Source organism: Camelus ferus, chromosome 1, assembly GCF_009834535.1.
Source record: "Camelus ferus isolate YT-003-E chromosome 1, BCGSAC_Cfer_1.0, whole genome shotgun sequence".
Classification (NCBI taxonomy): domain Eukaryota; kingdom Metazoa; phylum Chordata; class Mammalia; order Artiodactyla; family Camelidae; genus Camelus; species Camelus ferus.
The window spans coordinates 29,021,817-29,048,506 of NC_045696.1; positions in this window are offsets into that span (position 1 = coordinate 29,021,817).

The window sequence follows — 26,690 nt, forward strand, 5'->3', positions numbered from 1 at the left end:
ATACCTCAGTTCCCCATTGTGTGGCTCATTCTAAGTTCCACAGGCTGGTGATCTCTGACTGAAAAGATGTTTTCAGGATGACAGTGTCCCAACTCATTCTATCCCACACCCTGCATAGCCATATTCTGTGTATCATATGTTATTTTAAATTCATGTACTGCTTCTGATCACTTTCTCCCCCATCCTTTACTCTTGTTCTTCTGAAGCGCATTATGAGTGTGTGTTTCCAAATTGTTTTTTCATTTGGCTTACTAATTTAGATATAATAAGTTTGGAATTTAATTCATCTCATTTTCCATGACATACTTCAACAACTTCCTGTACTATTTAAACTCTGTATTTATTTTCTACAAATTTAAGGCTTTCATATAAAATGCTAATCTAGCTTGCAGGGAGCTCATCAACAGAACTCTGGAGAAACAGCACATGAATCCAGTCTGTCAATATCCTTTTCAAATTTTTATTGTTTAAAATAACTTATTTTATTCAATAAAAAACAAACAAAAATCTCCTCTAAACTTAAGCAAATCGAAATTGATTTCTGTGCTTTGCAACCAAAAGACATCCACTTGTTTTCCTATAATAGAACTAATTTTCACAAGGCACCATTATCCTAACTTCTGCAATTTCAATTATTTTCTTACTCTGGAGAATTAAAGGAGCCACCAAGCTATATGAAATTAATACTGAGAAGCATGTCATTGTCTTTAGGTAATGGCCAGTTGTAACATCCTCCACAATCACATGAGTGATGCTTATTTGCTTAAACCCTAAAACAGCGAAATTTATACATCAATTTCTTCTTCAGGTTATTAGATGTACGTATTTTTGGTCCTAATGTTGCCATTAGAAATCACAAATTGCTTGCAACGTAATCTCAGCCCAGATGCTCTGTGCCTGACATGGGAAGTGGGACCTTGAAAGCTCTCCCTCACTATTCTTTTCCTTATTTTCTCTGCACTAGTCACACTTAGGAAAGCAGCAGCTGCTTCCACTTACTGCTTGACTGTTTCCGAATTACGCTGGACATAGATGATAATGCCCTTCCCATTACCTCTTTATAGAACATGTAACGGAGTCTGAAAGAAAGCAAGGGAAATATCTATGAAAGCATCTTGCTTATAGATGGATCATTCAAAAGACCTAGTCATGTTCAGATCTGTTTAGAGCTCCTAGTAAGTGAGAGTGTTGTTCTCTCTGTCATGCAGAAAGAGAAAGAGAGAGAGACTCTAATTAAAAAAAGAAACGTGTAGGCATGCTGTCAGGCCAGAAGGGATTTTAATATACAAACAGCAACTGCATGTGTTTGACATACACAGTGACAGTTTGAGAGGCTTTTTACATTCACCACATTTTCATTAAAATTGAGCATGTAAAACTAGACATTCTATTACCAGATCATAAAACCAATATATACTTGGTTGTTTCTTGAAACGAGATTTTCACAAATTCGCAACTGCAAGAATGTAACCTCAGGAAAGGTTCTGAGGAGCCAATCAAAAGTTAATACAAAAATGTGCTCAAGGAAAAGATTTTTACTTTAAAAAAAAGTTGTCTTCTTCTCCAAACAACATTATTCAATAGAGATAAAATGCCTAATTTGCATGAAGCTAGGCAACAATCATATGAATTCTGAATACCTATCAATTTAATAGACATTAAATCAGACATTAAAATTTCAGTTTATAATAATGTCAATATATAGAAGAAAACTATTTGCAAATCTGCTTTTAGGAGAGAGTGAAATCAATTCAAAAGTAACAAAAATAAATTTTGGAATAAATTTAAAGTGAGTTATATTCTGAGTTTATGTCTGTAATTTTGATTCTATCTTTTATTTATTATCACTTCTTTCATGTTTACATTAAATCTGTCTTGCTTCACTGCTTTTTTTTTTTTTTTTTTATTCAATCAACAACACGGTGGTTGCTGACCTAGCTAGGGTATTTCTGTAGATTTCTTCAATAAAAGTTGATATTTGAAAACACATTAATCAATTATCTTCACAATAAATACTCCCTCCTAGTTGTTCATTTTTAACTAAAAAATGAAATGAAGGCCATATGAAGGATGAAAAGCTAAAATAATGGCATTATGCACTCATTATCTAAAATTGTGCTTTTGACATTTGCTTTGATGGCAAAGGAAGTTATTTTCATTATAACTGTAGAAACAGATTGCACTCTGTATTACAGCCATTTCTATCTACTAGTGAGTGCTGATAAGGAATATATTTGATGTATTAAAATGAACACTAATTACACCAACTATTTAGCAACAGATTTCAAATGGTGTCATCCTGCTTGGGCAGTTAGATTTGCATAGTAATTTGAAACTCTCCTACACTTTTGAAAGCATTGACACTTAGTGGTATCATAACAAATACTGATTAGGCATCCAAGTTGGTCCAGGCAGTGAGCTAATTACTATACAGAATTAATAGAAGTGACAGCCAGTAAGGTTACGAAAGCTAGAAAAGACCTATAGAAGCTAGAAACTGGGTCAGTAAAAAGGAATTAAAGGAATGGTGAGTAACCAAGCCAGAAATCACACAATTCTGAATTCTAAAATGAGTCCAAGGAGGCACAGAGACAGCCTTATTAGAGCACCGGTGGGCACTGACTGGAGAGCATCATGAAGGGGTCTCTATGCCCAAAAACATGGTAGATATTTTAAAATCTCATTATGCAGACAACGTATAAAGTTATTTCTACAATTATAGGCCTCTTTCCAGGACAAACACTTTCTGGGTGGTAGCATCCTAACATGTTTAATTTTTGAGACTTTAAAAATTATTGAAGTCAGCTGGATATATCGCAGGTACTTGGCATGGGGAGGAGAGTAGGTTAGTAGAATAGTGGCACTGAAAATAGGAGAACAAAGAGAAATGATACATTTTTAACTTACTTTACCCTTTCACTTAAGTCAGAACACACAAAACTTGAAACCCCAGCCCTCCAACTATGGCAGGCACTGTTAGTTGACCAAAGGCTTCTCTTCCATCAAACTAGGATGCTCTTCAACCCATAACTCATGATCCACTTTTGTGGCTCAACATAGTTCAAAATGAGTTGAAGTCTATTCAATTGACCTAACATTCAGTGGATAACAAGAAACAGGAAAACAAAACAAAAACCAAACCAAAAAAATTATAATAAATCTGGCTTAAATAAATAATACAGAATTACTACAGATTAGCAGACCAGAAATAGGGATGAATAGCACAGAGCTACCAAAATAAGAGTTATGTTAATACCAAGCCTTGTGTATGATAGCAATGAATACACGGATATGTCCCAGATATCCTGGAGTTTAAGTCCCAGATATCCTGGAGTTTAAGTAACAGAGGCTCTGATATTTCTACTTTCATAAAGTATGCTAGAGGTTCCCACTTTTCCTGGATCTTAAGATTTTAAAAAGACTTGGTGTACTGTCACTCACTGATCTCCAGATTCACGTTAGGCAAACCTTCAAAAGACCTGTTATGAACAGCAGAATAGAGATCCAATGGTACTCCTCAATAGTAAGCAAACTATATTTATCAAAACTTGAGAATTAATTATTATTGTTGATGGAATCAGTACTCTGTACTTGATGACTCATTATTATTCTTGTGTCTCTACAGATGCTACTTTACAGACGCTCTGCGTGTAAAAGCTTTACCCAGCTCCCATCTTTCCCAGGTGTCTGACTCCCATAGGATTCAGCTTAAAATGTCAGTTCCCCTACAGAACTTTTCCCGTTTGTCCAAGTAGCATTAGGTGCCAATTGTCCCAGAACCTCTGGAATTCTGTAATTATTGCTTCCACAGAATTTTTCACATGGTGTGATTTGATTGCTAGTTTACTTATCTGCTACCAGACATCTCTAATTATAACTGGTAATATCTTTATCACAATTGATGGAGGAGAAAAGGTTCAAGGAACGAGAGCAGAGAGATAGGGAACAGCAGGTCAGAAAAGGAATAGACATCTCAAACATTATAAACATGCAGGAGAACACTTAACTTCTGAGCCCCTGCCAATACTGCTTCTCCCTCAGATTTCCTTTTCTCCTGAAATGGCACTACCATTCATTCATTTGTCCAGATCTAGATCTTCGTAACAAGGAGTATGGCTCCATTTATTTCCTTTTTAAATTAAATTAAATTAATTTTTTTATTGAAGTATAGTCAGTTACAATGTGTCAGTTTCTGGTGTACAGCATAATGTTTCAGGCTCCATTTTTGATGTTTGACAGCTGACAGCTTTTCCCATTTTCCCCTCGTGCCTCACTTCCAAGCAAGATTCTGATAAGAAATCCTAGGTGCTCCCTCCTTTGGCAGACAGGAGATTCAGATCCTGCCGGGGAAGCCTCCCTCCAGCCCCATCCCTAACCATGATAAAACTCTGAGCTCGCGTCCTTTCCTAATGTTTTTAAGGCATTTTGGACTGGCTTGAGAGGCCTGCCCTGCTCTTTCCAGTGACCTCAATTATGTGAGTAATGAAGCTTTTCACACCCTCTTAGTGTGTATCTGGAATCATCAATCTGGACAGTTTTGAGTGGTGTTCCTTCCTGCTTTGGAGATTGACTACAACAATTTTACAGGTTAGCCTTAATCCTTTTTTTCTTCATATGCCTATTAAAATCCTCTACCCACCCCTGTCAATTATACCTGCAAATTCACATCCTTAATCTGTCCCATTTTCACGGTCTCTCAAGTCCAAGCCATCACCATAACTCTTGGACCATTTATCACAATCCTTCCATTCTTGCCTCTTAAGAGTTCATTCATCACACAATCAGCACAGCAATGTTTGAAATATATACCTATTGACCTCTCAATACATTTAGAATAAAATGCTATTGATTTAGTTCCTGCATGAACCAAACCCTGCGCATGTATCTGCATGTATGATCCCATCTTCTACTCTCCGCATTCCATGGGACTTGCTTCAGCCACACTGTTCTTACTGCTCCTGGCACCATATTTATTCTCTTCTTAGGATCTTTGCAGAGGCTTCCCTGATCACCTGTGTTATTCAGGGTTCTCTAGAGAAACAGAATCAATTATATACACATATATATCTATTTATAATATATATTTAATATATTATATATTTATTAATATATTAAATATATTATATAATATATTTAATATAAATATAATAAATATTTATATATATATGTGTGTATATATAGTATTGGTTATATTGGTTATATATGTATAAATGTACACATACTAAAAATACATATATGTATTTATAAATACATGTGTGCATGTATGTGTGTGTGTGTATATATATATATATATAGAAATAGAGTGAGGGAGAGAGAGATTTACTAGAAGGTGTTGCCTGACACAATGATTACGCAGACCAGGAATTCTCATGATCCTCCCCACAAGCTGAAGAACCAGGAGAGCTGATGCTGTAAGTCCCAGTCTGAAGGCAGGAGATTATGTTCCAACTCAGTCAGATGGGGAGAGATGGAAAATTCTTCTTTCCTGTGCCTTTTTGTTCTATTCAGACTCTCAATGGATTAGATGATGTGTACCCACATTAGGGAGGGCAATCTGCTTTAGTCTACTGATTCAAATGTTAATCTCGTCCAGAAACATCTTCATATAGACTCAGAATAATGTTTAACCAAGTGTCTGAACACTTGTAACATAGTCAAGTTGACACATAAAATTAACCATCACATCACTGTTACCTAAGCTATTCACTACCAACTTCTATCACATTCCAACCATTTAATCTTGTTTTATTTTTTAATCACATTTATTGATTCATTTAAATTGCATTATATTTTATTTTGTACCTTGTTAAATATATCTCCCAGAAAAATATATACTTTCAAGGGGCACAGACTTTGTCAGTCTTCACCATTGAAGTATACCCAGTATCCTGGAAAGTATCTCATAGTATTCACTTAGTAGAATATTTCTTGGTTAAATGAATAAATTAACAAATGTATTACTATATCTCCAAGCACCTGTACCCATCAAACACACACATATACATACACAGAAAGCAAGCTAAATGTATGTCATAAGACAGAATAAAAGAGGAAACAACCTGTATTAAATCTAAAAATGTAAAAAGTCCAGCCAGCAAGCTTTAGAGAACAGTGGCAAATGAGTATATAGAAAATTTATACTACTTAAGCCTCAGCAAGTTCATAGTAAGACTTCCCTTGATCATCAGTACTAAGGGCACAATACACTGCAGTACTAGGTTACGGCATGGGCTTCTAGTCATATTGTCCTTCTAGTCTCTGCATAATTGACATGCTACTTTGTTATACATCATTTTCCTCAATGCTATCTTATATGCAAATGACCTATTTATAAAAATTATTATTTTAATTTGTATTAAGTTCTCATATATTTAGTGACATAAAGAATCCCCTGACATTCTTTCACCTCCCCACTTCACCCTATGAAATTGGATGAAATCTAACCTAAGACTATAGGCATTGACAGGGGCAAGCTAGTCATCTATATAGTAGAGTAGACTCCTTATGCCCCTGAAAGCAGAAAGAGAACTTGGGAAAAAAAATCCAGAAGAGTGGTTAGGACACTTGAGGGGACTTTATGAGATATTTTGTAGGTAGAAAGAAATGAATGGGTATCCAAAGCACAGCTAGAAAGGAAGGAAACTGACTTGTTCAGCTTGTAAAATACATTATTTCTTTGGAGTCAGAGTGCAGCCATCTACCCAAGTAGGTTACAAAAGCAGGGAAGGATTTTTAATCAGTCCAATCACTTTAACATCTGTACAATGTAAGATTGGTAGATTTATGCTTCTCATATTTGTCTGTGTGTGTTCCTTATCATCTTCTACTTAGAAACTTCTTTTGGAAAATTCCAGCTGGAATCAACAGTGTTTAGAAGAAAAAAAAAATTAGATTACTTTTATCTTTTCTCAGGCCAAAGTTTTAAAGAAGAAAGACCATTCCCAATGATTCTCATGATTCTTATTAGCAAGGAAATGTGGTAATAGTGGCCATTTTTATAAATGAACCACAAGTGTAAGGTAAAAGATAGCAGAATGAGCACTATAAAACGTCGTGTGTAAGATGTGGAATCAAGCAGGACAGTATCCAAATTCTGCTTCTCTCATTTATTGTAAGATATGGAGGAATGATTTAACTTAATATCTTGTTTCTACAGGTGCAAAGTCATTCTGACACAACCCACCTCACTAGGTTATTGAAGGATAAATAAAATACTGTATGCAGATTATAGCATAGAACTTAGCACATGGTAAGATCTATGTTACAAGAAGGCATTTCTGATACCATTGATTGACACAGACATGTACCATCTCCTCTAAAATTTTACAAGTACAAAGGACTGTGTATTATGTTTTCTGAAACGTATGTTTCACTCACCTACACACATATACCAATAAAATCATATTTCAACATAGTGATAATTCTTATTTGCATATAGAAATTTACCAGAAATATGTACTCAGAGATGTCCATAAATACTCATTAGATTACAATGTCAAATATCTATAGAAGGACAAAAAAAAATCAGAAACATTTTGTAAAAGTTATTTTTCTTGGCAGTCTCAAATTTTGTTTGTATGTTTGTTTTGTTTTAAGGTCCATGCCACGCTTCAGTAGAATTCACTACTTGCTTGTCTTTAGGGCTGCTATTTGGAAGGATTTTTTCACAGCCCCAACAAAATAATACATTAATTTTATTTTACTCAAAACCTGAATCAATGATTTTAACGTCTTATGGCTCGATAATGCTACTGATGATGATAGTTATATTCTAGCCAGAGAGAGACAAAGAGGTTCGTACAGCAGATCTTAATGAAGTTATAATGGCCACTTAGACCATAGCTTCAGCGACTTTATTTTCAATCACATGAATATAAAAGCAGCTGGGAAACTTTAAGAGTGCAACTGTCGTGAGAGAGGTTAGAAGAAATGAACAGAGCTAAAAGAAGTGAGTTCTTTCTGCTGCTGCTGTTTTCATGGACAAGATAAAAGAAAACAAAGAAATCCAAGCCAGGCACTGATTGCCATCTAAGCATTCAATTAAAATTGCGTGTCATGGTAGAAAGCTATCAACAAAGCCACTGATGAGGATAAATGCTTAGCCTCAGCCATCTGCTCCCTCGTCAGGAAAGGGGCACATTCTCAATTGATAAGTTGTTGGCTTTGATCCATGGCCTGTTTTCCTGAGTTATTGTAGGAATCAAGCCAGGCTTCAACCTCAACTTACTCCCTGTTTAAACTTCTGATACTTCAGGATATTTCATTTTAACCTACTTATGTTGAATACGTGGGAGGCGTTTCCTCCAGTATCACTATTTATTAAAGATATTCTAATAAATGCAAATGTAATAATTGGCAATCTTCTTCTAACCTTAGTTATAACCAAAAATTTTACTCTTTAATCCCCTGCTTTGTAAGTCCTCTCTCTCTCACACAGTTAAACATAGAATCGAAATATAGAATTTTAACCCAAGTTTGAACAGTTTCGTAGCTGTATCTCAATAGATTTTATGTAGTAACATTTCATTAAATATATATTTATATAAATCTTGACTCTGGAGATGTAATTCATTTGATTTCTGGAAAGTATCTGCCATACAGTTGTTGACCGAGTCCATTCACATCATCAAACCAATCAACCAAGTCGGAAGTAATTTATCTCAGAACAATCTAACTTTTTTTTTAACTTTAATAAATAGGTTTAATAAGTATCCTGTGAGAAATTTCTTCTTCTAAAATCCAATTTTAACACAGAAAAAAAAAAAAAGCCAGCCTTCTTAGAATGTCTTAGCAAAGCTGTCTGGTTTCATTTCTATGGGTCTCAGCTTTAAGAGCAGTGTGTTCCTGACTTTGCCTTTGTTTGTTCCCCTGGTGGGCTCCCTACTTGAGACAACACATCATAGAAAGATGCCAGTGAGAAGCATGCCTTCTTCTGCAAAGCTGGAGAAAGACAGCTGTGGGACTCAGTAGGGTGGAGAACGGGTGGACAATCGATTCTCAGTCCTCTAAGTTTTGGAAAAGTTTACCTATGGAGTTGAGGATCTGGAAATTGCTATCCATGCCTCTGCTAAAATCTGAAAAGCCTCCCTTTTCTTTAATTTGAAGACATCTTCTACCTTGCTTTTTTTCCTATACTTTCTCCTAAAATCTTATTGTGATCATGTGGAATCACTGAAATGTTTGGAGACAGGATGTGCTGTCTAGATATTTTTCATTAAAAGAGGGGTGAAAATAAGTTCTGAAAACTACATTATATACTTGAATTTAATAATCCATAAAATTTTGACTGAGTTGTTAAATTGTTGGTTTATGAGACCCAGGGCAACAGTCACATCGGTTGCTCAGACACATCATCTTGGCCTTATCTCTGATCCTGTTCAAGACTTGGATAAGTGGTACCATTGCAGACTTCCCAGTCCAAGATTTACTTTAAGCTGGCAGGGTCTTCCTTCATATTCATGCCACCACTTAATTTTCAGGCCTGGGTGCAGACACTTGCAGCAGCAGGAGTGTCTTAGAAACATGGGGAAGTTATCATTCTGGGCAATCCTCAATCAATGGGAAAAAAGTGCTGATGGAAAGGCCAATAGCATGTGAAGGCAGTCTGTGTGCTTCTCAGAAGGCCCCAGCCTTTCTTGGTGATGACCTGATTAACTCTCCATTATATGGGCTTTTTCTCCTTCCCCATCTCACTCTCTATCCTCCACGGCTCTTATTCTCTGGGATAATTTAATGAACTAATTCCACCCAGGACCTTGTTTCAAGCTGTGTATTCAGAGGAACACAGTTAAGGTTATATCAATAGCAGCAACTCTAGCAAGCAGGCCCCCAGGACACTCACTGATTAGATGGTAAAGAAAGACTTCCCGGCTGGTAGGGGGTGAGATTATGATGATTCCTGGCAGAATCATTAAGACATTCATCTATGATGCATCAGGATAAAGTAAAGGTGGAAAGATATCCTTGTATTATGCACTTACAATTTTTAAAAAATTTTCCTTGCTTAGGTAACTGCTTTGGGAACTTTATTCCTTGACTTGTTAACCATTAACTGCTTTGTTAACTTCTTTTAGAAGTCAGGAATAAGGAGAAATGACAAGGTCACTTCAATCAAGTATCAACTCAGGGAATGCTCTGAAATTCAGAAGTTCTGCATGGCAGTATTTAAAAAAAGATGCTTGACTCAATGATCTGGAGGTAGACTGAGGCAACCGGCTTGCTCATGGGTCTGAAAATGGAGTGCTGTTGCTCTCCAACTCTCCCCAGGAATATTCTGAGTTATGAGTGGCATATTTTGGTTGTTTTATTTTATAAAGAGGGAGGACTAGCCCCGAGATAAAAATACACATAAATGCCTTGACAGTAACAAATGCCTTTAATGGTTGATCAGGGGCCTTGGAAGATCTGATAAAAGGAGATTAGAGAAGAGACATGAATGGGGCTAGAGAAGTAGGCAAAAGTCATGTGCATTATTGTGTCTCATGTTAATGCCTACTGAGGTTCATTCACTGCACAAGAGGTACTTAACCAGTCAAGTGGACTGAAGAATCTTTACTTTAAAGAAAGGATCATTACTTCTCATCTTTCCCATTGTGTGTGTGATGAGCCCTTTAAAAGTGCATCAATTGTAGAAGGGATAAAGTATACGCGTTGGTTCAACAGCTTGGGGTCCTTCTACCCAAGTACACCGCACTACTGATGCTGCTGAATATTCAATCTGTCATCAGCAAATATCAACTGATATGTCACTTGCCCTTGTTATTAAACAAATAAGTAAAAATGCATAATAATACGACAGGCGAGAATTGGTGTTACAAAGAGAAATGGCAGTATATGAGGATAGGGTCTGAGAGAGATGGATGTCTTTCTATATGATGAATAAGGATTGCTTAGCAGATAAGGTAAGATTAAAGCAGAGATCTAATAGAATAAAGGGGAAAAGGAATATGGATATCTGGGGGAAGGAAATTTCAGTAAGTGAGAAATTCAGGTTCAAAATTCCTGGGGCTAAAGCAGGCTCAGTGTTATGGAATGATAACCACGAGGCCAGTGTGGTTGCAGATCTGATACTCCTCACTTAGAGTATTAAGATGCAAGGTCATAGTGGGAGGGATGATTTTAGGACCATTTATAAAATTCTAAGCTCATGATTATTATTATTATAAGTGAAATGAGAAGCCACTAGAGATTTTGAAAAGAGGAATCACAACATAAGTGACAATTCAAAAGGAACTCTCTGCAAGGAATGTCTCCTCCATGGGTTAATATTAATACCAGGAATATTAGATAAGAAACACCTATAAGAGACATAGAAACATGATCATGGCTTAGACTAGGTTAGTACAGGGAAAGGTGGTGAAGGGAAGTGGTCAAACTTTGGAGATATGTGCGTAAAGGCACACTCTTGCACACATCTGTAAAGGGGCTGACTAAGTTAGAAAGGGGATTAGGAAGGATAAGTTCATAAGTCCTTTTTAACTTCCAAATTTCTTGCTCATTAATGTCAAAGACATTGATTAGAAAAACACATTTTGTTTCTCTGAATATTTAATTAGGAACCTTCTAACTTGGATTAAGTACACATAAACATAAATACACATAGACATATGAATATGTGGAAATATATACCTCTTGATTAAACTCACAATTCATTTTCCTTCTATCTTTTGATTATATGTAAATATTTAGCTAAATGAGATTTGTGACTTGGATCTTTTTTTCCTTCACATATCTCAGAGATTTCCTAAAATCTTACAGGTTTAAGTTAAGAATATTTGTTTTATGTTTGTATTTAATGCACATGTACTTTTGGAGGTTGCTTTTTATATTGCTATTTATATTTTAATATTTCTCCAAAAGGAAATATGGGAGAGGAGAAGACTTTTTAAATTTTAGAAGTTTCTGTTTAAAAAACAGAGGCAATCTTTTGTAACTTTTTGTAACTTTTGGGAGAGATTGCTTTTATGTCATGATTTCAACTGATGTGCCTGCAAAAAGCCTGCAACCTGGATACATCATCATGATGTGTGAGATGCCATGGTTGAGATGTGATTCATTACCACATAGACACATTGTCTTCAACTTTTACAATAATGTTTATTGAAAAGTGCATTCATTAAAAACAGCAACTCTCTTTCCTCAGTAATCATTTTTTTTCCCTTTGATGTTAACATTTATAGCCCTTTGCACTAGCTTTCTATTAGTATTTTCAACTGACACTTGAAATGACTTCCTTACAGAAAAGAGCCCAGGCACCATGGATACTAACCTCCATTCACCTTGGGGAGTTCACGGTGAGCTCTTGCATCTCAGAGTCTCTTCTGAGAGCTGCACATTCCTGGCCTCTCAAACCTCTTGGAGACTTCTGCCATTCCAGGTTCTCCCTGCTGATTTATTCTAGCCCTCCTCTGCAGCTGCCACATGTGTATTTTCTATCATTTCATGGTTTAGCAGATGGAGAGATTAAAAAATAATGAAATTTTAGAGTTAAACTCATCACAATAATGAAGTTTCACATAAATGCTCCTTCCACCAAAACACAATATGCTTAGTTGGCACACTGGTTGTGCAGTTAAAACACAGGAGATAAGCCAATCCTCAGTTCTGTGTGTATTACCTCAAGATATCCAAATACTACTTTGCAAGTCACTTTACCAATTTTTTCTCTTTATATACATATTATAGGGAAGTGAATATATTTTTATACAGGATGAATAAGGATGCCTTGTGGACAAGGTGAGATTAGAGCAGAGATCTAAAAGAAAAGAGGGAATAAAGAATATAGATATCTAGAAAAAGAAATTTCAGGAAGTGAGAAATTCAAGTTCAAAGTCTTGGAGTTGATGTTAGTTCAGTGTGATGAAATAACAGCCAGGAGTTCAGCATGGCTGGAACATCCAAATGAGGAAGAAAGATATGAGGTCTGAAACACAGTGGAAGAGATGATTATAAGACCATTTGTAAAATTCGGAGTTGTATGTGGGTACTCATATATGTATGCATTATTACACATGTATTCATAATTATTTAGGTGATGCCTTAGATCAATGCTCATACTATTCAGAGAGACCCACAGGGTATGTGTGTAGGGTTGTATGTAGCATTGAGAAAAAAGACAACTTCTATTATTCCATTGCTCTGGTTCCTGATTTGTCACAGAAACAAAAGATTTTTTAGATGGGAAGAAGTGATAGATTGCATCCAAATTAAATGTTCAGTTTATAGATGAGAAAAACAAATCTCAAGGAGGTGAAATGACCTATCCAAGGACAGAAGGACAATTACTGGCAGAGCAAGGATTAGAAACCAGATCCCTTGGATTTCAATTAAGCATATTTTGTCTACAATACCACAGTTATTAATTGATGAGGACGTTCAAAGACTAGCAAATAATGGTTCATCTCTGAAAAGATGTAAAATTTAAAGAAATAATTAATAGATGAAAATATCTATAATTTATTATTAGGAAAAATATGCAGCATGAAACATACTTGTAAGGTCTTGAATTATGAACAAAACTGATCTTCTTAATAGTATCCTCAAATCTAAGCTAGTAAATCATAGTAACTACATTATAGATGTTTCAATAAGATTTACTTGAGAGGGATAACCCCGGTTTTACAAAGGAGCTGAGAGGATGTTTCAGATCAATATATTCCCTCAGGCTAACATTACATCTACTGGGCAAACTTCAAGACTTTTCTCAAACATCAGAGATGAGGAATGTGAATTATTGACCAGAGGAATAATGATTACTTACCACAGCTCTCCACTCCTTCAAAGACAAAGAGTTTCTCTGGATAAGACATAAACATTAATAAAAGCTTTTGTTCAGGAAACAGTGCTAAAATCAGAAAAGGGTGAAGAAACTGGACCTCTATACTGGAGTTAGCCTAAGAGAAAGCAGAAATACATGGGCTATGCTGAAAGGATGACAAATCTCAGGAATCAAGTACGAACCATTTATGAAGAATAGAAATCCTACTGAAGACGGTAGGAAAAGCAGAAACAAAGCCTTGGAGGTCCAAGCAAAAGGGACATAAAATTAAAGGAATACTTCAAACACACATTTTGGGTAAGACTGAAAAAAAAAAAAGAGAAAGTGAAAAATAAGTCCATTAAAAGTATTCAGAATGCACACAGAGCAAAATGCCTCTTTCACCCCTATGCATTCCATCCATCTGAATCCCTTTAGTTTTAGTTTAAAGGAGGTACTTATTTCAGAAATTCAATATGATTGAAAGATAATATAAAGTCCAGAAATGAAGATCTTCGCATTTACATGGACTCATTATCCTTTTCTTCCATAACTGCTGAAGAATTGTTCATTCGTTGCCTTGGGAAATATGCGAATCTCGTACCTTACTCTTGGACATAGTCTTAAAGGGGCCTAATGTTTGAAATTGTGCAACCTAATCCCTGCATGACTTATATTAGGTGACCCTGAACATCCGAAATAACTTTAAAATTCAAAGCCATTCTATTACCTTCCTTTAAACTGGGGGTTGGTAACAGATATTAAAGTTGTCTTTCACACGCCTATGTCATAAAATAGTTGTTTTACCCACCCTTTAGGGGAAATATTTCAAGCACATTTGCATGCATTCTGTTTCCTAGGTTAAATGGTCACTCTGAAAATTTGACACAGTAAATTACTGAAATCCTTAACATATCTGTTGAATTTCCTTAAAACCACTTAGTAAACATATCCGATATATGCATACTGGTCAAAATGGAAACTCAGTCCATGATTATCACACAGCAACATATGAGTAAGAATGATGTGCTGGCTTAGGAGCTGCATTAGGTTGTCCCACTCCTGCATCCATAACCTGGTTTTCCTCCTGTATTAGACACGAGTCCTCGATGTAAGATCATACAGATTCTGATTTGGTATAAATGAATTTTCTAGCTGCCGTGAAGCTATTGCAAAAATTCCTGAGGTTTTCTTCTCAAACATTTTGAACCATCTTTTTTTTTTTTAAGTTTTGCTTTGGTTGAAAAATTACCTCTCAAAAAAACTAGCATGTAAGTTGTTAGAATTGTTTGTATTAACAATTCTAGACCTAGAGTAAGTGTGCATTAAGTGCTATTAAAAAAGAGTGAAACTAAGGCAAAATTTATTGCTTAGAAAAGTATTTTCATTAATCATAAGCCATTAATTAGTAAGCCATTTGATTATTGGTGGGGAAAGAGTTTTTCAAAGATAACTGGGCAATTATGTCCTTGGGACTAGAAAGGAGAAGATTCAGCGGCTGTAATCATTAGATAGAGGACCAGATATTTCATAGTTTCTGAGCCACAACATCTAGGGAGTAAAAACACAGGCAGTAAGAGAGTAAAAATAAAGTTCAATAATACCAACAAGGAACATTCCCTTGGCCCAAGCCTTCCTGCTAAATTGTAAGTTTTGCCTGGTTTCAAATGTCCTCCCAGAGAATTCTAGGACTTCTTGGGAGGCGGTTCACCAGTGCTCATTGGAGGACTTCTGTTACAATCCTGTGGCATGCTAACCGTCTCTAATCCTACTCATGTATCTCTAGTACACTCAGTTCTTTCTCCTGGGCATTCTGCAAACACCTGCCAAACTCTGAGACTGACAATGCTTAATGTGCAGGGCACTGACGTCTGCCTTGAGCCATCGTTTCAAGCTACAGCCAAAGTAGCTGGCAACACCTTGCTATTGCTGCAGAAGCTTTTGGCACCATAACCATGGCTGCTTTGTGCTCTCAAGGTCCCAAGATGTTTGAGCTTTTACTCAATTGTTAATTACAGGCCTTAAAGACTCAAACATAAACCTAAGGGGGATGGAGGGAAGGAAACTCTGAATGACTAACTCAACTCTGATGTAGAATCATTTCTCCTCTCTTATGCTGGTACTTGAACCAAATTTTTTTCAACCATTTTTTCTTAACTGAAATCATATTTTCCCCCCAAAATTCTACACTGCATTCTCTAGAAATGTCTGAATGCATGAGAAAGTTAAACTCAAGAATGTCAGCTCTAAGGAAGAGAAAATCTAAAAAGAATTAGTAAGGTGTATAAAAATCAAAAGAAATCTCAACTTTTAGCAACTGGAAGTAGTTACAGAAAAAAAAAAATCCAAATTGAAAGAACCATTTCTGGATAAGTAATTTCACCTCCGTAGCCTTTGAAACAAAAGAAGCTATAAAAATTCTGTACAAATTGTTCTACACATTTTACCTAAAAGAAACAAGTAAATTACAAAAACATTTAAATCCAAATTTGTTTATAAAAATTAAAATTTATTTAGTACTGCATGGAAAATAATTATTAGTTAAAAAAAAACGTTAAATTTATGTTTTCACTAATCACAAAGCATCAGTTGTGAACCTGAGAATCAATTATATTATGCTAGAGTTATGGTTTTAGTTAAAAAGTTTTCCATATGGAAAAGTCAAAATTCCTGATGTACATGACTTCCATTCTGAAAAATGCTATTGCTTGAAACTAAGTCCTAAGGCTAGTATTTGCAAGACTCATGGGACACAACACATAAGAAACAGCTTTAACTGGGTTCCTCACTGCCTTATTCAATCTGCTTGTGGAAAATTTACTTTGACCCAAGATGAGAACTTGGGAAAATCCCTTGATTCCTTTGGCAGTTTTTGTTTTGTTTTGTTTTATGTGTTTGATTGTTTGGTAACTCAGAGTTCTAGTGTCAAATTAAATCATGAACACAGCCTTAATAATTAAAATACTAGCCCCAGAAATTAATTAATTCATGAATTTAAAGTTAAGATTCTCTCCTCTGTGATCTGAGGTTCCCGACGACTAAATGTACCCTAGGTAAAGGGGTCATTTTGAACTGCTTCTAATTTTCTCCCTCTGGCATTTCTGTCTTTTTAATCATCCTTGCTACAAGTTGATAAATTTTATTAACCTTTAAAGAGAACAAATTTCAGCTTTGCGATTTTTGTATGTTACTTGCACAATTGATTTCCACTCATGTTATCATTTTCTCCCTTCTACTTACTTTTAGTTTACAATATAGTTGGTCTTCATGTCTAGAATCTAATGTTGGAATCTTAGATTCTTATTTTCTAGTATAAGCACTTTAATTTGTAAGATTTAAAGCTAATATATGCCTTTTTTCCTAAATGCTAGTTTGGATAGATCCATAAATACATAGATGGATACACAGATGCATAGATAGATATCCCACAAGGTTTGCTATGCTGTGATTTTAGTTTCATTCAGTTTAAACTGTTTTCTAATCTACCTTGCTTCTTACAGGATCTATGGGATATTTAGAATTATTTAACTTTATGCCCACATATTTGGGAGCCCCTAGACACCTTCTTGTATTGCTTTCTAATTTAATTCAGTTGTGGTCAAAAAAATATATCCTGTACAATTTAAATTCTTTGAAATGTATTTAGACTTCTTTCAGGCTCTTACATATTACCTATTTTATTTAGTTTTCTATGTGTATTAGGAAAGCAAAGTATATCTGCATGAGTTGAGTACAGTGCTGTATAGTTGCATATGGGGAGATCAGTTAGGTCAAGGTGGTTGATAATGCTGTCAGAACTTTTGCACTTTTATTGATATTTGTCTTCTTATTCTAATTCCTGAGAGATGAGTATTTAAATCTTAATTTTACTTGTGTTTTTGTTCCATTTGTTCTGCCACTTTTTCCTTTATGTGCACTTAAGCTGCATGATTATTGGATAAATATTAGGGATTATTATCTTTTTTTCTAAATAAATGGACCCTCTTTGTGAAGTTTCATTCTGTAAAGATTTGTGCTTTGTTTTTCCCAGCGTTTTCACTATGATGAGTTTATGTATGTTTTTCTAGGTATTTCTTATGCTTGGGGTTTACTGAGCTTCTTGGATACCTGTGAGTTAGCTTGAATTCAAATTTAAAAAATAATTGGCTTATTTCAACACACACACTCTCTCATCCTTTCTTTTGGATTCCTAATTGTATAATAATGAACACTTGATATAACTGACACCCCACATGTCAATGATATTATCTTTTTTCTCTTTACTCTTGAATTAGTAGCTGTGTTCTTTTATAGTAACCACTACTTTAATTTTTAATATAATAAATATTGTATTTTTGCTCTTCTAAATTTCATTTGATTCTTTTATTTAATGTCCTCCTTCTCTGTTATTTCTGTTGTTGAATAATCTGACATCTGTTCCCATTGACTATGTTTTCTCTTGATTGTGGTTCCAATTTGCCTGCTTCTTTGTGTATTTTATGTATCTTTAAAATTATATCCCATAAACTGCGTAAAAGGAAAGTAGTGAATAATTCATAATCTTTCTTTCAGTTATTTCCTACAGAGTGAAAGTTCTTTCCCCTATCCATTAGTTACAATCACGGTCACTCAGATCCTCCAAGAATAAAATTGAACTGACTGTGACATTAGCTACAATTGTATTAAGTTTACCTGTGATCAACATCCAGTTATCTGCGCCATCATTACTTTTAGAATGTCAATATTTGAGTTAGATAAGAGTGGTTGACTATAATTCTGCCTGTGACTTGGCTGATTTCTCCTCATCCCTGCAGAGTCTCCCCATCTGTGACAAGTCTGCTTCTCTAAATAACTTTGCCCAGTATAAGTACCCACATACAGTGTAAGAGCTGCCACAAGTCTTTGCCCACTTTTAAGGGCTCCTTTCTCTCTGTAATTCATGCTACTGAAGTTTCCTGGCATTCTACCACTCTTTGTTAGCTGTATAGAAAAATATGATCTTAAAAAAACCTTGCATGTTCATCTTATTGCTACCATAAACAAACGTAGCAATGATCTTCTAATTTCCCCATTCTATCTAGAAATCAAAATTCCTCTTTGTCACCTCTATTTTTTCTCTTGTCTTGCTAACTGAAATTTCTGGCCCTTTCTGTGTTGGAGTAAAAAGAAGAGGACAGAGGATGTAATGCACAGGAATTCCTACAAGATCGATAATGTCACAAATGACTTTATGCTCTGTGATCTCATAGATCTATAACATTTCTTTTTTATTTGAAGTGTTCCTTTCTAGGCCAATCACACATTCACGCTGTCACTCTCGTATGTTTCTTCAACATCTAATCACAACACAGCTTTTGAGGTATTGATTTACAATTGGTCTTGTTTTTCTCTGACAGAGAACTTTTTAATCAGGATCTTTTTAAAAGTGACCCCATGAGACAGTCCCACCATGGTTTCCATATCTGTCTTCAGGGAATTATACAGCCTTGATTTACCATGAAAGGAGGGAAGGCATGGGGTGAAATGGATTGTCACCATTCAGAACCACCTTCTCCTTCTCACCAATTACTTAAATCAGGGTTTTTTTTTTTTTTCCTTTAAGCTTTTTAATTGTCTGTGCTTCAAAACATAAAGGAAGAATGCTTGTAAGTACAGATCTTATCTGTCTGTTTTAAATGCACCTATTTATAATGAAGCCATCTACCAGCATTTGAATTTCACCTAATGTTTATGTTTTAAAGATTTGGCCATGAATAAGCATTATTTCAAATAGTTAATCCCAAAGTTATCTTGATATTACTCTATATTGAGAAAGCATTGATGCTAATCAACCAGTACACAACATCTGTTCTATTTATGAAGAAAGCCATTTACCTCTCTTCACCTATTCTCGAGTTTGAGTATGTTTCAAAAAATATTTATGATAAAGTCAGTATGATTTGTAGCTTTTTAAGATGATATTAATACTGGAATCTAGCAGCTCTTGCATTTGGAAATGTTTCTGCCTTGTTCCTTTGCTGACATACTCACATGGAACATGGAAGAATTTAGAATTACAGAACTAGTAAGAAATAATGGGAAAATTTTTTTTCCAATGGCAATAACTGAGTATATATTCTAACAGACTCTATAGATAAAAACAACTAAATAGCCTGCATAAAAAGGAAAATAAGTATATCTATGATCCAGTAAGAAGTCAGGAATATTTGGAGGCCAAATACATTTGTTAGATATTCTAAAATATTTTCCTTGAAACTTGGTTAGATTAAGCTGAAAACAATTTTCTGACAATTTTTAAACATAAATTCACACTATCTGGGTATTCTTAAGAACAATAAGCTATAAATAAATGCAAAACCTCTCTTCAACCATGGCCTTAGGATATTTCCACAGAAATTATTTCAAGAATCATAAGCTCATAGTTACAAATCGAAAAAATATATATATATATATGCAATAGACCATTAGTGAAAGTCAAAAAATTTAAATGAAACAGAATCAGACATGCAAGTATTTTAGATATCTGAATTAATAGATTCAGAACATATAATAATTATATATAAAAATACTGAAAAATAAAATAAGGATAAAACTATTAGTAACAGGCAAGAAAATTTTAAAATAAAGAAATTTTTAGATACACCCAAGTGGGATTTACTGAACTAAAGATATATCTAAAGAAATTATTCAGAATTTTATAGTGAAAGATAAATAAATGGGAATCGCAGAAATGTTAATGCATGTTTCTCAAAGTAGAAGAGAGAGTAGGAATATGAAGGAACCAATATCGAAGGCACTTGAGAAAAACCCAAAGCAGTTAGAAACTAGGGAAGCTTCAAACCACGAAAGGAAGGAAACACATTGGATGATGTTAATATTTTAGTTCAGTTTTTACCTTAAGGGAACTACTTAGCCTAAGGCATATAGAGAAGAGAGTTTAATTAGAAAAAAGCAGTCTTACTGACATGGGGGATCAGAAGTCAGAATTTCAGTCTGCGGAAACAGTTAAAAAAATAAAGAGCCAGTATTCAGCCAAGGAGGAAGGGAAGAGTGGGACCTTCCAAATCTATGTGCACACTCCCCTTAGTTTGAACTGCCTAAGTGTAAGGTGAAAGTCCCACTCAAGGGGAAAAAAAAAAAAAAAGATAATTGGTTTTAACGCTGAGAAATTATTTAAGTAGCTGCTTAACATTGGGAATCCAGATTTTAGAGTTCAATTCTTGAGAAGTAAGAGGTGTTTGACTTAATCATTCCATTAAAGTCCCTGGATATGGCCACAATTTAAGAATAAGAACTGTATCCTCAGACTAAGGTTTTGACCCTAAGAATATGGGCAAAATTGAAACCTACCCTCTCTAATAAAATTTAAAACCAAGCTTATACAAGGTCAAGGTTAGCTGTAAGTAATTTAATGCAACTCAACATGTAACAGAGAAAGTTAATAGAGTCCAGATTCACCACATATATCATCTGCAATGTCCAATATACAACAAAAAGATACTAGAGATTCTTTAAAACGGAAAAAAAACTATAGTAAATAGAGAAAAGTCAGTAGAAATAGACTAACAGACAATCCAAATGATAGAATAGTATGCAAAGACTTTAAAGTAATTATAATAAATATATTAAAGAAACTTTAGGAAAAGTGAAAAAATAATTAGGGGAGGGCTTGAGCAAGATATAAAATCTCTTAAAATTAACCAAGTGAAAATTCTAAAAATAAGAACTACAATATTTAACATTAAACATTAATTGAATGGGAATATCAGTGTTGGTAACAACAAGAGAAAGATTAGTGAAGTTGGGGAGAAGTCAACATACATCATCCAAACCTAAATTTATTTTAAAAAATAAACAAAGCCCTGTGATCTGTGGGTATCAAGCAGGCAATCATATATGTAATTAGAATTCCAGAAGGAAAGAAGAGATAAAATGGGGCTGAAAAAAATTCAGAGATATTGGCTGAAATTTTCCAAATCGAGTTCAAAATATCAAATTGATCCAAAAAATCTCAGCAGACTTTAAGCAGAATGAATATAATGAACACCAGAAAGAGATATGTCACAGTTCTATTACTAAAAGTCGACCCTAAAGAGAAAAATCTTAAAAATGCCAATAAAAGAACACATTACCTACCAGGAAACAATGGTAAGAATGGCAGTAGAAGATCTGATCGTGTACAGTGGTAATACATACACAGCAAAATAATTTGAAATTTTGAAATGTAATTTTCAATATGATATTCCATTCTAACTATATTAAAAGTTAATTTAAAAGCAAATTCCAGAACTGGGAATAAAAGGGTCCTTACTAGGATAACGCTGTAAAAACAAATATGGTTGGCCCTCTGTATCTATGGTTTCCACATCTGCAGATGCAATCAACTCTGGATTGAAAATCTCTGGGAAAAAATAATTCCAAATAGTTTCAGAAAGTAAAACTTGAAGTTTCTGCATGCCAGCAACTATTTACATAGCATTTACATTGCATTCTGTATTATAAGTAATCAAGAGATAATTTAAAGTATGGAGAATGTGGGTAGGTTGTGTGCAAATATTATGTCATTTTATATAAGGGACCTGAGCACCTGCAGATTTGGGCACTCATGGGCTGATTCTGGAACCAATCCTCTGTGGATACTGAGGGACTGCTCTATTTCATTTGCAGATTAAGCATATCATTAGAATTTAAATCTACCGACATAATCATATAATGGAAGGCAAATTCCTATTACTTTCCATGTTTTATAACAGAATATTATGAAATATATATGTACATAAAAGATATAATTAGTTTTGTTTATGTGATGGTTTTAAAATATAACCCTTATTAAACTGGAAATGCATGATCTTAGTTTTAAGTATTGTCAAATCCACAAAGTAGTTATCATTGAACAAACCAATGAAGGTGGTTGGAATGACTTTAGATATAAGACTATTCAATATTTCTATATTTATTTGGTAGGAAAAATGACAATGTGCTTATTAAGTTTTTGTATTTCACTACAATTGAGATTTCTAAGACTTTACGGTGGGAAATGACGCTATTAAAAGTCAATAAGTGTTCCATTATAATTTAGGATAATTATGAAATTCATAAAGTTAAATGACTATATATGTTTTTCTTAATTTAAAGTAAAGAATTTTGTGTGGTGAGATCTAGATATACCTCAACAGAATCAGAAGTGCCATCTGTGAAATAAATAAATGAAATAATGGTGAATATTAAGCAACAAAAAATGAAATATATTACCAATATAAATTAATCTCTTTCTTTTATTCAAATATCATCTCAAAATCATATTTTGTCAAATCAGTATATATATGTGCAAAGAAAAGATTACAGTATGTTTAAAAAACATCTGATTATACAGTCAATGAAAATTAACAGAAATGAGACTATTTAATACTGTGTAACTATCTCAAAGATGTCAATAATCAGTTCAACTTTACGTGGCTATTTTGAAAAAGACAAAATAAAATTAATCAATAGAGGCTTGGACTGCATATAGTAAGCAGCACTACTAGTAGTAATAGATGTACAAGTTGTTGCAGTGAATACTTACTGAGCATTTTTATGTATCTCAGTCCTAAATAATTTCAATACATTAGCCTATTTAATTACTAGAATATTGCAGATATATGTCATACAATTTTTCTCATTTACTAGATGAGAAGATTTAAGCCAAGAAAGGCTAAGTACCTTGCCCAAGGTAACACTGAGTAAGCAGCAGACTGAATTTACAGACACAGCTGTAAACCATAATGTAATGGGAATATAATGTTTGGATTTTCCTTCAATCTGAACACTCTGTACTAGAGTGTATTATATTTTGTTTTCTGTAAGACAAGAAATTGAATTACATTCTCTCTTATGTTTCCTAGATACTTATGTTTACATTGAAAAATATGAAACATACAGTTCAACTCGGAAGAATTTATTAAATGCCTTCTCTGTCCAGGGAAGTGTGCAATTTGATCCAGTAGGTGTTTTACTTGATCTTGTGTTACTCATCTATTTTATATATCAGAAGGGAAACAAAACCCAAATAGAAGTATTGAATAAGATAGCTTTTATAGTTTTTACAGAATCATTCCTACTTTCTTGCATAAGTAGTGCATTCCTGAGAAAGTACTTGAAAGTATAATACAAAAATCAAGTTCCCAAGGAGTTGGGAAATATTATAAAAACTTTTAAAGACAAACAGCTTGGATTTTATTCCACATAAGTGTAATCCACTTGAGATAATGAAGCTTTATATGAGGCAGCATACAACATTGTTTTTAGAGCTCAGATCTCGTTTTAGTCAGTTTAGGCTGCCGTTACAGAACACTGTAGACAGTGTGGCTTAAGTAACAGTGATTTCTTACCACCCTTCTGGATGTTGGGAAGTCCAAAATCAAAGCATTGGCAGATATGGTATCTGGTGAGAACACTCTTTCCAGTTTACAGATGGCTTTCTTTTAGAAATCATCTCAGGTCTCTTCTTAAAAGGATACAAATTTTGTTTATCAGGGATCCACCCACAGGATCTACAGTTGACCCTTGAACAATGCAGGGGCTGGTGTGCTGACCCTTCCCACATTTGAAAATCCAAGTATAGCTTTATAGTGGGCCTTCCATCGATGCAGTTCTGCATCTTCAGATTCAACCAACTGCAGACCGTATAGTATGGTATGTATTTACTGAAAAAATTCCTTGTATAAGTGGACCTGCTAGAGTTCAAACCCTTGTTGTTCAAGGTCAATTGTAATCATCTCCTAAAGGCCAATCACACTGGGGCTTAGGATTTCAACATACGAATTGGAGGTGGGGCACAAAAATTCATTTGGTAACCAGCCTGTAACTAAGCCCTAATTCATCCATTTATTGAATACATAAGTGTGGACAATGTTCTTAATTCTATATCCCATTTTTCTCATATGTAAATTGGGGATAACACTAATATCTGGTTGATTGTTCCTGTGAGGATTAAAGGAACAATAGATGTAATTTTTGGCAAATAATAAAAAATAAACCAAGTATATTATTATTATTATTTTATAAACATTATGGCCACAAATCAAACATAGACATTCAAATAGTCTTTATAGCAATTAAAAATGGTCACTAGTGGGACTGAGATGTTTGCTACGAAGGAACCTAATTCGTTGATATTTATATCAAAAGAAAGGAGGATGGCTGCCTTCATTTATGGCCACAGAGTCATAATAAATTTTCTCTCCCTCAGCAGTTCTGAACTTGTGAGCTTCATTAGTTTTCATCACAATCAACGTGTTAGGAAGCACACTGAAGTCATTTAGGTGGGGCTCTATTTGCTGATCTTTTTTGCAAATTGAAAGTGGCTTTGAGCTACATCCACTCTGGCAACCCTCATCTTCTAATAATTGCACAAATAACTACTGAGCTGAAAAAAACTGATGACAAATCTAATCTTTTATAACAGTCTGTGCCTATGTGATTATTCAAAGGCATTACTCAAGAGTTTGGCTGCTGATGTACAAATTAGAAGATACAAAGGTATAACCTAATGTATGTATGTACGTATCAAGCAAATGAGAGTCCAGATCACTCTATAAGAAAACATTTAACAGATCTTTTACATCCGTATGCTTGTTGTATTATTGTATTCTTATTTGTTATTTCCTTGAAGACACCACGCTTTCTGTCTACTACTCTTTGGCAGCACAATAAATGTCTTCTCAGTTAAAGAATGGGTAAATTCATGTTCACTTTTCCCAGGAGATAATTGGATTTTTTTTTTAATTTTAAATGAGATAAGCATCCTGGATAACTTACAGGAATACAAAGCAACACACATTGTGTATATATTCATATATGGATATAATTCTAATTCTAGGGGTTTGTTTTACACATACAGTTTTATTTCTTAATATAAGTAGAACTAATCAATATTCTCAGGGAAGTTAAGATTAATTTAAAAATAATTGCTTAACATAATTTCATATTTGATACAATTTTTATTCTCGTAAGAAGCTCTATGACTCCTTTTGTCACTATTAAGTACTCTTCCCCACCTGATTCCACTAACTGTCTCATGTTCATTTGTTGTTTTTAACAGACCTCACAGAAAGTTAGGAAGAGCCCAGTTTTAAGGTGAAGGAATCAATGAATTTAGTTAAGTCTACATTCAAGGAATTACTAGTTAACAACCTTGCTCTCCCACCCACAATAGTGTGGTTTCCATTTGTCTAAATTATTTGGAGGATTCAATTCTTTACTCTCAATAAAGTGACTAACAAAACATCAAGCAGTTAAAGGTGAGAGGTGAAAGCAGCCGGGGAGGGAAAGGAGAAGGCGAGTAGAGAATAAAGAAGCATTTTGTGTTTGTTTATTAGGAAAACAAAGGAATGGTATAATAGATTTGTCCATTTCCCAATCGTGTTTGTTGGACCCAATTGTTTCTAAGTATTTATTTTCTTAAAATGTTTGTCTTTTCCAAATATTGTCACTTTTCTGATGAATGTGAGTGGATTTATAAATAAGTAAAATTAAATACATGAACTCTCAGCGTAAAATAGTGAGCAAATACATTCAAATCTTGTCATTGCTCATAAAGCCTTCAGACTCAGACGTTACATTTGCCAGAAAAGCAGGAACTGAATGTAATTGCTTTTCAAGAGTGAAATGAAATGCTTCCTCTCTAGAACATTTCAGTTTTGTATGTTGGTGGGCAGTGGGGAGAGGCGGGACCATTGTTCAGTTGCTGACTACTGTTAGAAAAGTTTTCTTAGCGTTAAAATTATAGTAAGTCAGTCAACAAACAATATTTGTGATGACTTATTCACCAATACTAAACTCAATGTGCCTCCTAAATTTAATGTTGCATCAACTTCATTTTGCATTAACCTCAAATCCACTACTGAGTTATGGGTCCACAAATATCCTTTTTTTTTTTCTGCCAGCATTTATTTGTAAGATTCTTCCGATTGCA